General features: G+C 37.2%; 1 pseudogene; it reads left to right on the top strand.

Annotated features, from left to right (window-relative positions):
* The first annotated feature begins 552 nt into the window (after positions 1-552).
* On the top strand, positions 553-12,340 carry LOC126706650 (galacturonosyltransferase 8-like; annotated as a pseudogene).
* Positions 12,341-14,483: the final 2,143 nt, after the last annotated feature.

Genomic DNA, 14,483 nt, shown 5'->3' on the forward strand with positions numbered 1-14,483 from the left:
AACATTAATAGCACCATTCTTTACTGCAAGTCGTTTAGCTAAGCTGCAAACCATAAGCTACTTGTAGCTTCTTCTATTCTGCATTTCTTCAAGTCTCGCAATACTGTCTTACATCAAAAATCAATCAGCATTTTATTATAAACAATCACCGTAAAACTAATACCACTAATTAAATTCTTTGTAATTATAAAAGTATTTTTTTAAAAATCATCACCGCCAATCCCGCGTAATAGTCACCCACCAGTTAGCATGTATAAATAAACAAATCATTTTGTTTTTCATGTAAAAATAAAACAAACAATAAAATATAGTATTAAAAAATATTAGTGTAACCTGTTATGAAAAAGAAAAAGTGTAACTAATGAAAATATTTAATTATTAATAAATGAATTTCAATTAATTCAACTAATAAAATTTCTCATTTTTGAACGAGAGATCTGAAAAATTCGATATCACCCTATACTAAAAACCAATAAATACCTTACTTTGATAATAAAAAACTATCACCATAAACTGAAAGCCTCTAAAAATTATTATTATTAATCCCAATCATTTGTTTCCACACAGTCGATTATCAAATATCTCAAATCTACGCATCAAAGCAAAAGCAATGCAAAAATGGCGAACTTTCACGGACTCCGAATCATGAATGTGTTGAGGTTCAGAGTATTAGCCTCCGCCATTTTTCTCTCTCTTTCTCTTTTATTCTTCACTTCCCACTCCCACGCCTCCCACCTCCACCACCTCGTAAGTTTCCTTTCACTCTCTCTACAACTCAATTTTTTTTTTCCAGAGAAACAATCAGATTTCTATGTATTTGTCTTTTTAGCAAGCAAATTATTATTTTTAAAATATTGGTTTAATTGAAGTGAGTGATTTTCGTCGCTTAGTTTCATTTTTGTATCGGAAATGTAATTCGAAGAATGATATTTATTTTGATTTGAATTTTTTTTCCCGAGAAACAAATAGTTTTTTCTCTATATATATTTATTTTATTTTTTAATAAAAAAAATTGAAATGAGTTAGTTTTGTCGCTTCAATTAGGTTTTCATTTACGGATTCGGAAATGTAATAGAAGAAAATGATATTTATTTTGATTTCTTCCAGTGTTGAATTTTACAGTATACGCATGAAAATTTTGTTAATTAAAGTTTTTTTTTTTTTGGATTTGTGTGACATAGGAATTCAAGTCTGGTTCGCGTAGATTTGGAACTACGAGAAGAGCAGTATTAGCGTTGAAATCGGATCCTCTCAAGCCTCGATTGGATCAGATCCGAAAGCAAGCTGAAGAACATCGATCTCTGGCTTTGGCATACGCGCACTATGCTCGAAAGCTCAAGCTTGAAAACACGAAGCTCGTTAGGAACTTCACAGAGCTGTCAAGGAACTACGGCGATCTTCTTGCGAAACAATCGTATCGTGCTTTATTCGAAACCGATGCGGCCTCCATTAATGAATCAGTGTTGCGGCAATTCGAGAAGGAAGTGAAGGAGCGGATCAGAGTGACGAGACAAGCGATCGTGGACGCCAAGGAGTCTTTCGATAATCAATTGAAGATCCAGAAGTCGAAGGACACGATTTTCGGATTGAATGAGCAGTTAACGAAGGCGAAGAAGCAAGGAGCTTTCTCGAGCTTGATTGCCGCAAAATCGATCCCGAAAAGCTTGCATTGCCTCGCAATGCGATTGATGCAAGAGCGGATTGCGCATTCGGAGAATTATTCGGATGAAGGGAAGGAGACTCCACCGGAATTTGAGGATCCGAATCTTTACCATTACGCAATTTTCTCTGATAATGTGCTCGCTGCGTCGGTGGTGGTGAATTCATTGGTGAAGAACTCGAAGGAGCCATGGAAACATGTTTTTCATGTTGTGACTGATAAGATGAATCTCGGTGCAATGCAAGTGATGTTCAAATTGAAGGACTACAATGGAGCACACATTGAAGTGAACGCAGTTGAGGATTACAAGTTCTTGAACTCTTCATATGTGCCTGTACTTAAGCAATTGGAGTCATCGAAATTGCAGCAGTTTTACTTCAATAGTAAGCTCGAGAATGCAACGAAAGACGCCACCAATATGAAGTTCAGGAACCCAAAGTATCTGTCCATATTGAATCACTTGAGGTTTTACTTGCCGGAAATGTACCCGAAATTGCATAGGATTTTGTTCTTGGATGATGATATAGTGGTTCAGAAAGACTTGACAGGGCTGTGGGAGATAGATATGGATGGGAAAGTGAATGGGGCAGTCGAGACATGTTTTGGGTCGTTCCATGAATTTTTTTTCTAAATAACAATAAATATTAAAAAATTTAGTTAATTGTCACGTTTCAAAACAATGTTGAAAACTAGCATCTCGAGTGTCTAAAACTCGAGTTACAAGATAAAAATCGAGTTTTTAAGTCTCGATTTGTAAATGGATTAGTCGAAAGGGGAAAAACATTAAGCTGAAAATCGAGTTTTAAAGACTCGATTTCCAAAAATTAATAAAAACGCCGCTATAGGTCTATAAAACGTCACTATAGGGCTTAAAAACACCACTATAGGACTCCATAAATCTGTACTTATGAAAAAAACTTTCCAGGAAAATGCCGCTATACGGCTTTAAAATGTCACTGAAAGGCTTAAAAACGCCACTATAGATGAAATTTTTTTCGCATAAAACTCAAGTCTTAAAGACTCGAGATCTATGTGGGTTTTTGTAATATGGATCTCGAGTTTCTAAAACTCGAGATGCTACTTTCCTTTATTGTTTCAAACGTTGCCTAACTAACTATATACAATTCTTTTGCATTACTGTTTTGCACATTACCTCTTGTTCCATCGATATGCACAGTACATGAATTTCTCACATCCATTGATTAAACAGAAGTTTAACCCGCAAGCTTGCGCGTGGGCTTATGGTATGAACTTCTTTGATTTGGATGCTTGGAGGAGGGAGAAGTGCACGGAAGAGTATCACTACTGGCAGAATCTGGTAAAGATTAGATTTGATTTTTTTTTTCCATGCTAATTTTACGTCATTTCAACATGCTTGAGCAACAGTTGGTGTCTAACATTGGTAGTTTGGTACTGACTGCATATAAATCTACCATACAACCTGTTTTGCTTTCAAATTTTGATGATGCACTAGTTTTGAACGATTTGATCTTGCTTGTTCTCTTTCTAAACACCCTACCTTTAGTCGTCTTATTAATGTCTTATACTGAATGATTAATGACGTGGGGATATCAACACTGCTAGAGGCATGAGAAAGAACAATCATCATGAATTCAAATCTATTGTATCTATAAATACAAAACAAAAATAAAAAAGAAGAAAAGATAAACTGCTAGAGGATATTGAAAGTTCAAATATGTGAATAAACACCCTTGAACGTTTAGACCCCTAAATTACAACTTAATCAATTCAAGCATTATGTCAAACAACTAGTGTGCGGAAAATTAACATAAGCTATAATATGGAATTGGAAAAACTAACTAAGCCAAATTAAAATCTCAACCCACAGCAGATAATAAAATGCATAGATAAAAGGGAAGAAAGATGCAAACACAAAAACAACACGCGATGTGTTATCGAAGAGGAAACCGAAACCCTCGACGTAAAACCTCTTCGCCGCCCTCCAAGCGGTAAACAATCCACTAGAAAATATAGTTGGGATACATGGACAACAATAGACCCTCCAAGCCTAATCTACCCAGTACACCTAAGCCTTCCTAGCTTCTTGCTCCAACGAGGTTGCGCCGAACCTTTTTCTTTTCTAGCTTCCCGGATTCCGCTACTAGACCATAGCATCAACCAATGAAGATTGGTTCCTTTCTAACTGCTTCCCAGAAATCCAAACAGCTCTCTCACAGTGATGAATATGGTGAGAACAAGGTTTGGTAAGATGCCTCTCAAGGATTTGACAATGGAGAGGAAGAGAGTTGAGGAATTTGAAGAGACTCTAATGTATAGATTGTGGGTGAATCAATTTTGTTTTTCTTTAGGGTTTCTCTCTCAAAATTCTCTCTGGAAGCTCTCTTACATTTGTGGGTAAAAGGGGTATTTATATTGGAGTGAGAGAGGAATGTGAAACGTCAGGATTTACAAAACAGGGGTGGCTCGCGGCTTGACCTCGCGACTTGACTAAGTCGTGAGATCCAGTCGCGAGATAACCGTATGGCCAGTTGTCCTGTTTTGTTCTGTAGTGCTCCAGCTAGCATGACTGTTCACCTTCCGGCATGATTGGCACGTGTGCTGCGTCTGGCGACTTGCAGCCTCGAGTCACCCGCGAGGCCAAGTCGCAAGTCTCTGTTTTCTTGTACACTCTTGAGCAAACTTCACTCTATCTCACTCACTACCCTTACAACAAGCCCACCTAAATACAGGATTACTAAATGCTGAAATACAAGCAAATTTGGTACGGAATAAAGCCAATTAGATGGTTGAATAAATTCAACCTTACAATCTCCCCCTTTGGCTATTCCGTGACAAAACCCTAAAACAGACTCTAGACTTAACATGTGAGTTGGGAACAGTTGAGCAAAACTCACTCACACCTAACTCTAGAAGCTGTGAAGCACTTGAATCATATGAACATAAGACTCCTGAAACACAACAATACACCATGATCATTGTAAGCAGAAAATTGTGAAATGCATATGAAACAGGCAATATGTGATCAAGCAAAGATGGAGTTAAGAAACAAACCATGGCTTGATCAACCAAGTAATCACTACAAGGTAGTGACCACAGTGCTCATTCACACTTGGAATGAACACAAGGACATACAAGCTAACAAGCACAAGGCAAGATACTTGTATGCTCAACACTCAACCAATGCATAATACACAAAGTATATGCATCTAGGAACAATCCTACAAGGGCACAAGAGTGACAGTACATAAATCAAAATGCAAGACATTTAGATAGAAGTACTGATATCAACATAGCATAAAAGGCTGCATTAAGCAAGGTACAAACCATAAAGCCTACAGATTATGCATAAAAACATTAATCTTAAAAACTTACATAAGCACATGGGTACAAATAGGTACAAAACACAATATATCAACTTAAACTAAATAAAATATAACAACTTAAACTGAAGAAGAATGCAAAAACACTCCCCCTTAGGTAATATCCGCCCCCTCTGATCAGGCCTATCACTCCCCCTATCACTATGCACACTTCCCTTTGAACTTTCTCCCCCTTACTGAATGCTCTCCCCCTTTTTGGCACGAATAGCTAAAGGCTGTCGTCCAACTTTTATTGAATAACGTCTAGCTAATTCTCCATAGTCTCGAGATGCATTTGAACATGGTTGTTTGTGGAGTAGAGAAGTGTTACAATCTCATCAATGCGTTTCTGAATATGTTCAAGTAAACTGCCCACTCTATCAGTATGAGGATCAGTCTGTGCTTGCGGAATACTAGCTTGTGGAACTTCAGGAACAGCATGCGAAGTAGATATGGTATGTGCAGGTGTCTCTGACTCAGGAGAAGATGGAGTAACCGGAGAGATGTGTGCACTCTTTGGTATTTTAGAGGAGTGACTTCTGCTAGCTTGAAGAGTGTACATGGAAATAGGACGTTGACGAGTCAACATTTTTCCATCTGTGGGAGGAACAATGCCTTCACGAAGAATAAGCTTCATGATGAGACTGCAAAATGGAATAATTCCTCGAGCTACAGTTCGAACCGCGGTCTTCCTCATGGTGTAAAAGATGTGAACACATATATCAATGGGGGCTCCTGTAATAAGATCACAAAGGAATAGAGCTCTCCCAAGATTTATGAATGTAGTGTTGGACAGTGGATAGAGATTAGTGAACATGATCAATTTCAGTGTGGTCAGCTCTGGTGCAAACTTTGCGGTGTTGATGGATGTTCCTGTATTGGATACTTCATGATCGGATCCTAGGATTTGTAGAATTTCTTGAATCTCTGGAGTTCGATCATCGTACAGAGTTAGATCCACATTCTGAGGTCTAGTGATGCCGAGAAGATCTGCGATGGAGTTTGGGGAAATGCCAAACTCTTTTCCTCTGACCCAGAAAATAAGTTCAGCTCCAAGATCAGTTGCATTGGAGAAGCATTCTTTAACTAGTTCATCCATTGGATCGACAAAGTTCCCAAACAAGTTTGCCCAATCTCGTCGCTCAAAGATTCGAGGGATAAAAGTGGTCCCTAAGGTGTTAAACTCCACCACCCGTTCCACTATGGGAGTTGACTTGTCAAAGATGTTTGAATAGATGTGTGAGGTGAGCGAGTTCTGAACTTCTCCTCATTGGAGTTTTGAGATGCCTGTGATGATAGTCGAGTCCTTTTAGCAACTGGTGTTGCTAGATCGTCAGCAACAATGTCTTTACCCTTGGAAGATCGACGAGACATCTGCAAGAGAATAGGCCCACAGCAAAGAACCAACAACAGTACCACACAAGATAAATATCAACATGATCCGATGCAAAAAGAAGTGAAAAACAGAGATTTCAATACATAAAAATAGACTTAAGACAGTGCAGACCCAAACAAACTTCCATTAATACTAAGGTGCACAATATGACAGGTGCAGCAAAATGGTGATAGTGCAAAAGAGCATAGAGAGACAAATTCAACCAGAACTGTCAAAGAGACAATTTACCATGACCATGATATGCATACAAAGACAGCATTCGAACATTCAGAACGGATATCATAAAACATACCACATAAGATATGAACATGGAAAAAATTTCAAAATGAAGGATCAGAGCACCCAAACTAGAGCACATGGCTGTGATACACAACATTTAGAAAAAGAAGTTGTTTTTAAAGGAATACTTTCAAGATGCCATCATCCACACGTTATGTTAACATAAAAGCACAGTAAACCAATGCCGTAAGCCAACATCAGCACACAAACAAGTGAAAGGAGCAAGTCACATAAATACCAAACCCATTTAACAAAAGATTTTCAGAATCAACAATAGGCAAATATCAGAACAATGAAAAAGCACATTGTGACCCCTCAACATGAAAACGGATGAAATCAACAACAAACATAACAAGCCAGACCCATCACACAAAGAGAGGAATGTTTCGAACATAATATCAATCCAAAAGGTATGAAAAACATTTATGAAATAGGGAAAATGAGATGAGGAAAACAAGACCCATACCTTTTCTTGATGATTTGGATAAAAAATGAAGCACCAATGAGGTTTGAAAATGGGTACACGGAGTGTTTGGGAAGGAGACAGTTGAGAAAGAAGATGAATAGTCACAAAAGTTCGAGGGAAAACTAAAAAAGATTTAAAAACTGCCCCTATTTTTGCCAAACACGCGTTTTTCGCGACTTAAGTGAGTCGCCACGAAGTCGCCAATTCAAGCCGCCAAAACACTAAAAGACAAAAGTTTGAAAAATTTTTCTAAGTGTTTTTCGCGACTGGAAGGTCTACCCGCGAGGGAGTCGCGAGCTGAACCACGAAAATCTCTGAGTAACCCTCGCGACTGGACCTTCCACTCACGAACAATTCGCCAAAAATGACCCGCGAAGACACAACTGAGGCTCGCAACTTGACTTACCCGTGACTGAGTCGCCAAAACAGGGCAAAACTGGATTTTTGAAAATTTTCAGATTTTTCTAAAAAAATACTTTCCAAAAATACCTAAAACACTCAAAAATCTTTTTGTGCTTGAATTAACAAAGATTGAGCATGTGAAAACACATTTCAACAAGTACAATAACACAAATGATTATGGCATTTATTGAACATAAACTTGTGTGTTGTGTGTGGATATCAACAATGAGATAGTCCTTAGTCTAATGTGAAGTTTCAATGATCAATTCAACCAAGTCATATACAATTAGCACTAGATCATGTGATCTATCTCAATTATTGAAATATGTATATATGACCTCCCACAAAACTTGATAACATATCTTGGAGTTTTACATTTGACTCCACTTTCAATCACAAAATTTGATCTTTTTGATCTTTTGAGACAATCACCTCTCATTGTGAGAGTGATATTTGATATTTCACTTTAATGAACTAGCCTTTGGCTTTTTGAATAAACAATCACTTTAATTTTAGGTCGCTTACCCTTTTTCCTAGTCGAATACTAGAATGTGCGACAGGCTTTTGCAGCTCAATATCTCTTTTCATTTAGAGATTTACATTTGGTGAGCTTTTTTTAGCAAAAACAAAAAATAAAGAGTGGGAAGATATATAGACACAAGTCTATGCATGTCTCAAGATCATCAAAACCATTCACTAATCATTCATGACAAGTTTGAAGATCTATTTACAACAATCACATAGATTTCAAGATTTCTTCCATAGTGATATGAGTGCAAAGAAACAAGCAATGCTCGAAAATGCACAAAGCCATTAGCACAAAGGTACAAGGCAAAACATGATTTGAGACAAAAGCTCAACAAAGTCAATCAAACTTTTTGATTTTCTAATTTTTATGTGATTTTTGGATTTTTGACACTAGAAGAAAAAGATTGATAAAAAACAACAATAAAAATTAAAAGTATGCACAAGTAGACAAGCAAACAACTATCAGCAAAAACAACAAGCAAACAAACAAACATCGTCGCAAAGCATAGGAAGTATTAATGCATGGACATGTTGTAATGCTTATGCATGAGTACCCTTTTTCACCCACACGTCACTTGCGTTTGGGGTGATTTCCTTATAGGATTGGGTACGGGAGTTAGGGCTTTCAAACCTTCTTGAGAAGCTTTCCAAGCAATTGGTGAATGCACCTATCATCTTCATCACGTTCATCATTCCGGGATCACCACTTTGATCTCTAGATTGTTCACCTGCCCAATTTCTTCTATCATTTCTAGGTCCTCCTGACCTTTGAGGAGTTGCACTATTCTTTGCTCTCAGCTTTTGGCAATTTGGTCGAGTATGCCCTTGAAGTCCGCAATGATGACACACATAAGTTGATCTAGGACCTCTTTGTGGTCGTGGACGAGACTTGGCACGAGATTCAGACCTGCCCATATACTGATTGCGAGGATTCAACAACCGTTGGTTCTCCACATTCTTCTTCTCCTCCATCTTGAGCTTCTCAGCAGTAAGGTCAACTACAACAGGATCTTTAGCCTTTATAAACTTCACTTCTTTAGTGACAGTTCCAGATGAGCTACTTCCTCCGGTATATCCCAATCCGGATTTGTCTGAAAAACTCTTTTGAGATGAAATAACATCATCTAGCTTCTTAGTGGTGACTCTCTCAATTTTAGCATTTGCTTGCACAACCTCTTGCTCAAGAAATCTCACTTTTGTGTAAGTTTCTGACAGCTCACCATTCAGTGTTTCTATCTCACATTTGGCCTCCCTATATCGGATTATGAGACTTTTGTAATCCTCCTCTGCCTTCTTCATTTTTCTCACAGCAGCTTTGGCCACCCTTGTGTACTCACCCGACTTCTCCAGGAGTGAGTTATAATTCTCTTGAAGATTGGCTGTGCTTTCATCTTCTTCAGCATCTGATTCTTCAACAATTCCCAGTGATTCTTCATCACTATGTTCTCCAAGGTCTCGTACAAGCAGATTCAACTCGTCTGAAGACTCAACATGAGCAATAGTCATAAAAGCTGAATAGTTCCCCTCTCCATCATAGCTTTCTTCAGATTCTGAGTCAGATGAATCCGAGTCACTCAATGTTGTGGCATACATTTTGCCTTTCGATTTCAAATAATTTGGACATTCTTTCTTAAAGTGTCCATGCCCGTTACATTCGAAACAAGTGACACCTTGTGTAGGTTGGGATTCTTTTCCATCTTTCTTTTTGAATTCCCTTTTCTCCCTTCCAGAACTTTGGAATTTTCTTTTATCATCAAATTTGCCATTATTTTTGAATTTCAAGAACTTTCTGAAATTTTTAACAAGGTATGCAACATCTTTGTCAACCACATCTTCTCCCGATGAGTCTTGATCTTCCACCTTCTCATTAATGGTCTTAAGAGCAAGAGATTTACTCTTCCGTTGATTGGGCAGTGACATCTCATAAGTCTGAAGAGAACCAACCAGCTCCTGGACTTTGATGTCATCAAGGTCCTTGCTCTCTTCAATTGCTGTCACTTTAGCATGAAAACTTTCCGACAATGATCGAAGGATCTTCCTTACAATTTTAGAATCCTCCGTTTTCTCCCCCAAATTGAACTTGCTGACAACCACCTCATTTAGCTTCCCATAGAAAGAGTCAAAGGACTCATCCTCACTCATTTTGAGCTCCTCAAACCGAGTGGTCAGCATTTGCAACTTGGTGTCTTTCACTTTCTTCGTGCCTTCATAGGTGGTTTCCAATATCTCCCATGCTTCTTTGGCAACGGTAATGTGGGAGATCCTGTGAAATTCATCTGGAGACACACTACAGAAAATAGCATTGAGTGCTTTACTGTTAGCATTAGATGCAGTGAGTGCTGCCTTATCCCATGTGGATTTGGCTGCCTCAGGTCTGGTCCAACCAATCTCAACAGCATCCCAAACAGATTCATCAATAGAACACAGAAAAGCTCTCATGCGAACCTTCCAAAAAGCATAATTACTACCATCAAAATATGGAGGTGCATTTAGGGATTGAGACCGATCCATCTCAAAAGGGAGTCAAGGATCACACAATGGTAATGAAACCAATAACAGTGTATCCACTCTGATACCAATTGAAAGTTCAAATATGTGTATAAACACCCTTGAACGTTTAGACCCCCAAATTACAACTTAACTAATTCAAGCATTATGTCAAACAACTAGTGTGCGGAAAATTAACATAAACTATAATATGGAATTGGAAAAACTAACTAAGCCAAATTAAAATCTCAACCCACAGCAGATAATAAAAGACATAGATAAAAGGGAAGGAAGATGCAAACACAAAGACAACACGCGATGTGTTATCGAAGAGGAAACCGAAGCCCTCGGCGTAAAACCTCTCCGCCGCCCTCCAAGCGGTAAACAATCCACTAGAAAATATAGTTGGGATACATGGACAGCAATAGACCCTCCAAGCCTAATCTACTCAGTGCACCTAAGCCCTCCAAACTTTTTGCTCCAACGAGGTTGCGCCGAACCTTTTTTTTTTCTAGCTTCCCGGATTCCACTACTAGACCGTAGCATCAACCAATGAAGATTGGTTCCTTCCTAACTGCTTCCCATAAATCCAAACAGCTCTCTCACAGTGATGAATATGGTGAGAACAAGATTTGGTAAGATGCCTCTCAAGGATTTGACAATGGAGAGGAAGAGAGTTGAGGAATTTGAAGAGACTCTAATGTATAGATTGTGGGTGAATCAATCTTGTTTTTCTTTAGGGTTTCTCTCTCAAAATTCTCTCTGGAAGCTCTCTTACATTTGTGGGTAAAATGGGTATTTATACTGGAGTGAGAGAGGAATGTGAAACGTCAGGATTTACAAAACAGGGGTGGCTCGTGGCTTGACCTCGCGACTTGACTAAGTCGCGAGATAACCGTATGGCCAGTTGTCCTATTTTGTCCTGTAGTGCTCCAGCTAGCATGACTGTTCACCTTTCGGCATGCTTGGCATGTGTGCTGCGTCTGGCGGTTTGCAGCCGCGAGTCACTCGCGAGGCCAAGCCGCGAGTCTCTGTTTTCTTGCACACTTTTGAGCAAACTTCATTCTATCTCACTCACTACCCTTACAACAAGCCCACCTAAATACAGGGTTACTAAATGCTGAAATACAAGCAAATTTGGCACGGAATAAAGCCAATTAGATGGTTGAATAAATTCAACCTTACAGATATAACTTTGAAAAGAAGGGAAAAAAAAACTTCATTGAACATCCTAGTTTCATTGTGATTAATTTATTCTGTTTTGCACTTTTATTGGAGCTATCATTATTAACCTATTACGGTAATCTTGCTGCAGAATGAGAACCGCACCTTGTGGAAGTTGGGTACATTGCCCCCAGGTCTAATCACATTTTACTCGACAACGAAGCCATTGGACAAGTCATGGCATGTTCTGGGACTTGGTTACAATCCAAGCATTAGCGCAGATGAGATTCGCAACGTGCAGTGGTGCACTTTAACGGGAACATGAAGCCATGGCTTGACATTGCCATAACTCAGTTTCGGCCACTTTTGACAAAGTATGTTGATTATGAAATGGAGTTTATCCAGGCTTGTAATTTTGGGCTCTAAATTTATAGTCATAGTTGAAGCCTCTATTAAAGGAATTGGGGTATGCTGGTTCTGCGGTAGCTTTCGTCTGATTAGTTCTATTGTTATTGCTCATACATAAACCAAGTCTTCCTGTTTAGCACGAAAGAAAATTTGCTTTCTGTACAAGTGTAACATACTTCTTTGTGTATCAGTCTTAGAATTCTTCTTTTTGTATCTATACGAGTAATTTATATGGCAAACTAGTTGAAGACCTGTGCATTGCACAGTTTTATTATAACCAAATAAGTAATTATTATAACGAAATGAATAAATTGCATTGGTATAACAACCATCAAATATAAAATGATAGCACCTTAATACAAAATTATCTTCTAACATACCAATTGTGCTATAATATCATTTGTAGTTATATGTATCAAACTATTCGCATATGAATTTTATATCTAATGAATCTACAATATAAGTGATTTGCAATATTGTTAACAATAATATTAATAATTAAAATCTTTAGACAAAGTAACATAAAGTTGGCCACTTTTTAAAGATAGAACTATTCGAGGAATAAAACCTTTGTTCTAACCTTTCTTAGGATGCTTGAAATCTTTTTTGACAAACCTGAAAAAAATAAAAAATAAAATAAAAATCAAGAAGAAAATTAAATAGAGTTAAAAAAACAGTGTACCATATAGATTTCAAAATTGTATGTAAATTTAATAGTCTATGATTTGAATTTACTACGACAACTTACATATATATTGGACAACAAAATAATTAAATTGGATCAAACCATTAACATATGAATTAGATCAAACATAAAGAAATTACCCCCTCAAAAAAAGAAAAACATAAGAAAATTAGTTTAAACAAAAGGCAACAAATACATAAAACGTATTTAATTGATTATAATAAAAAATTAGAGTAAAAAATACATACCTACATGATTGTAGGTAGAAAAATGGAAGCCTAAATAAAAAATAAAAAATAAAAACTATACAATAAGTTGGAGAATGAAAAGCTACACCAACTAACGGTGTATATATATACATACTCCACCTAGAAAAGGAGTTCAAGTAAAAATCAAATACTCTAAAGTCCTTGAAGTTACCTAATCAAGAAGTTTAGGTTAATTATATATGTAAAGGTGTGGTTTTGATTCTTAAGCCCAAATGATGAATGGGTTAAGGCCCAAAGAGCCCCACACAATGAATTTGTAGAGAGTGGGCTTAAAAAGCTAGGCCTCAATGAATCAGGCAATGCGCACAATGAATCAGAGATATTAAGACAGTAAAGCAAGACAAGTTTAAAGTAAGGAAATCCTTCCTCGGCAAAGTCCAAGGAGAATGATTCTTGAATTTAGTTCTTTTAAACTTGGATACAATTTCAGCTTTTGTTGCTACAATGTGTGTTCTCTACAGATTTTTTTCGATCACCTCTCCCTGGAAGGTCTCTTACATTATATGACTCCTTTTAGATGATCTTAGCCCTCCATTTGTTGATCGTCCAGGCCCCTACTTGAGTGCTTGTCCCATCAGACTCATTTTCAAGCCCCTTGTAAGTTGGGGCAACCAAGACAGCATTGTTCAAAGGTCTTCTCCACATAAATGCAGTTAGGAGGTTTGATGGGATGCATTAAATGTGGTGACAGTCACCATCCCTTCAGTCATGTCAGGGCTAACCCTTTTCCCGAAACTCTTTCCCTACGGTTTGACCTCTTCTGGTAACATGCCATTGACGTGGCCTTCTGTCCGAGCGTGTGGCCTCCTCAACACGATAATGGACTCCTCAACCATGGATACGACACATGACACAAGTACCTTATTTAAATTCTTGTGCCCCACAATATATTAGTTTTTTTTTTAAATACTTTATCCCAAAAAAATAGTTAACGTTATTAGCTAGATTGTTATTAGATTTTTTTTTTTTTTTTTTTTTTGGTTTACGTTAAAGTTAATACCAAAAAAAAAAAAAAAACACTTACAAGAAGCAATATGTTTTTTTTTTTTTTTTTTTGAGATACACTTACTTTATGATAAAAATGAATTAGAGATAAGAAAGAATTAGAGTCTTGATTTTTTGAATTTGAGATATGAATGAATTAGAGTTCTGATTAATCTAATATTAATCTGCAGTTTTTTATTTATTATTTTTTTTAGAGATACACTTACTTTATGATAACAATGAATTAGATATGAGAATGAATTAGAGTCCTGATTAATCTAATATTAATTTACCTACAATCTTACATGAAGCAGTTTTTATTTTACGCTAACTATATAATATTTTTTTGATTAATCTAATATTAATCTATACCTACAATATTACATGAAGCAAACGAGAAACGGTTTTTTATTT

This window comes from Quercus robur, chromosome 11 (assembly GCF_932294415.1).
Source record: "Quercus robur chromosome 11, dhQueRobu3.1, whole genome shotgun sequence".
Classification (NCBI taxonomy): domain Eukaryota; kingdom Viridiplantae; phylum Streptophyta; class Magnoliopsida; order Fagales; family Fagaceae; genus Quercus; species Quercus robur.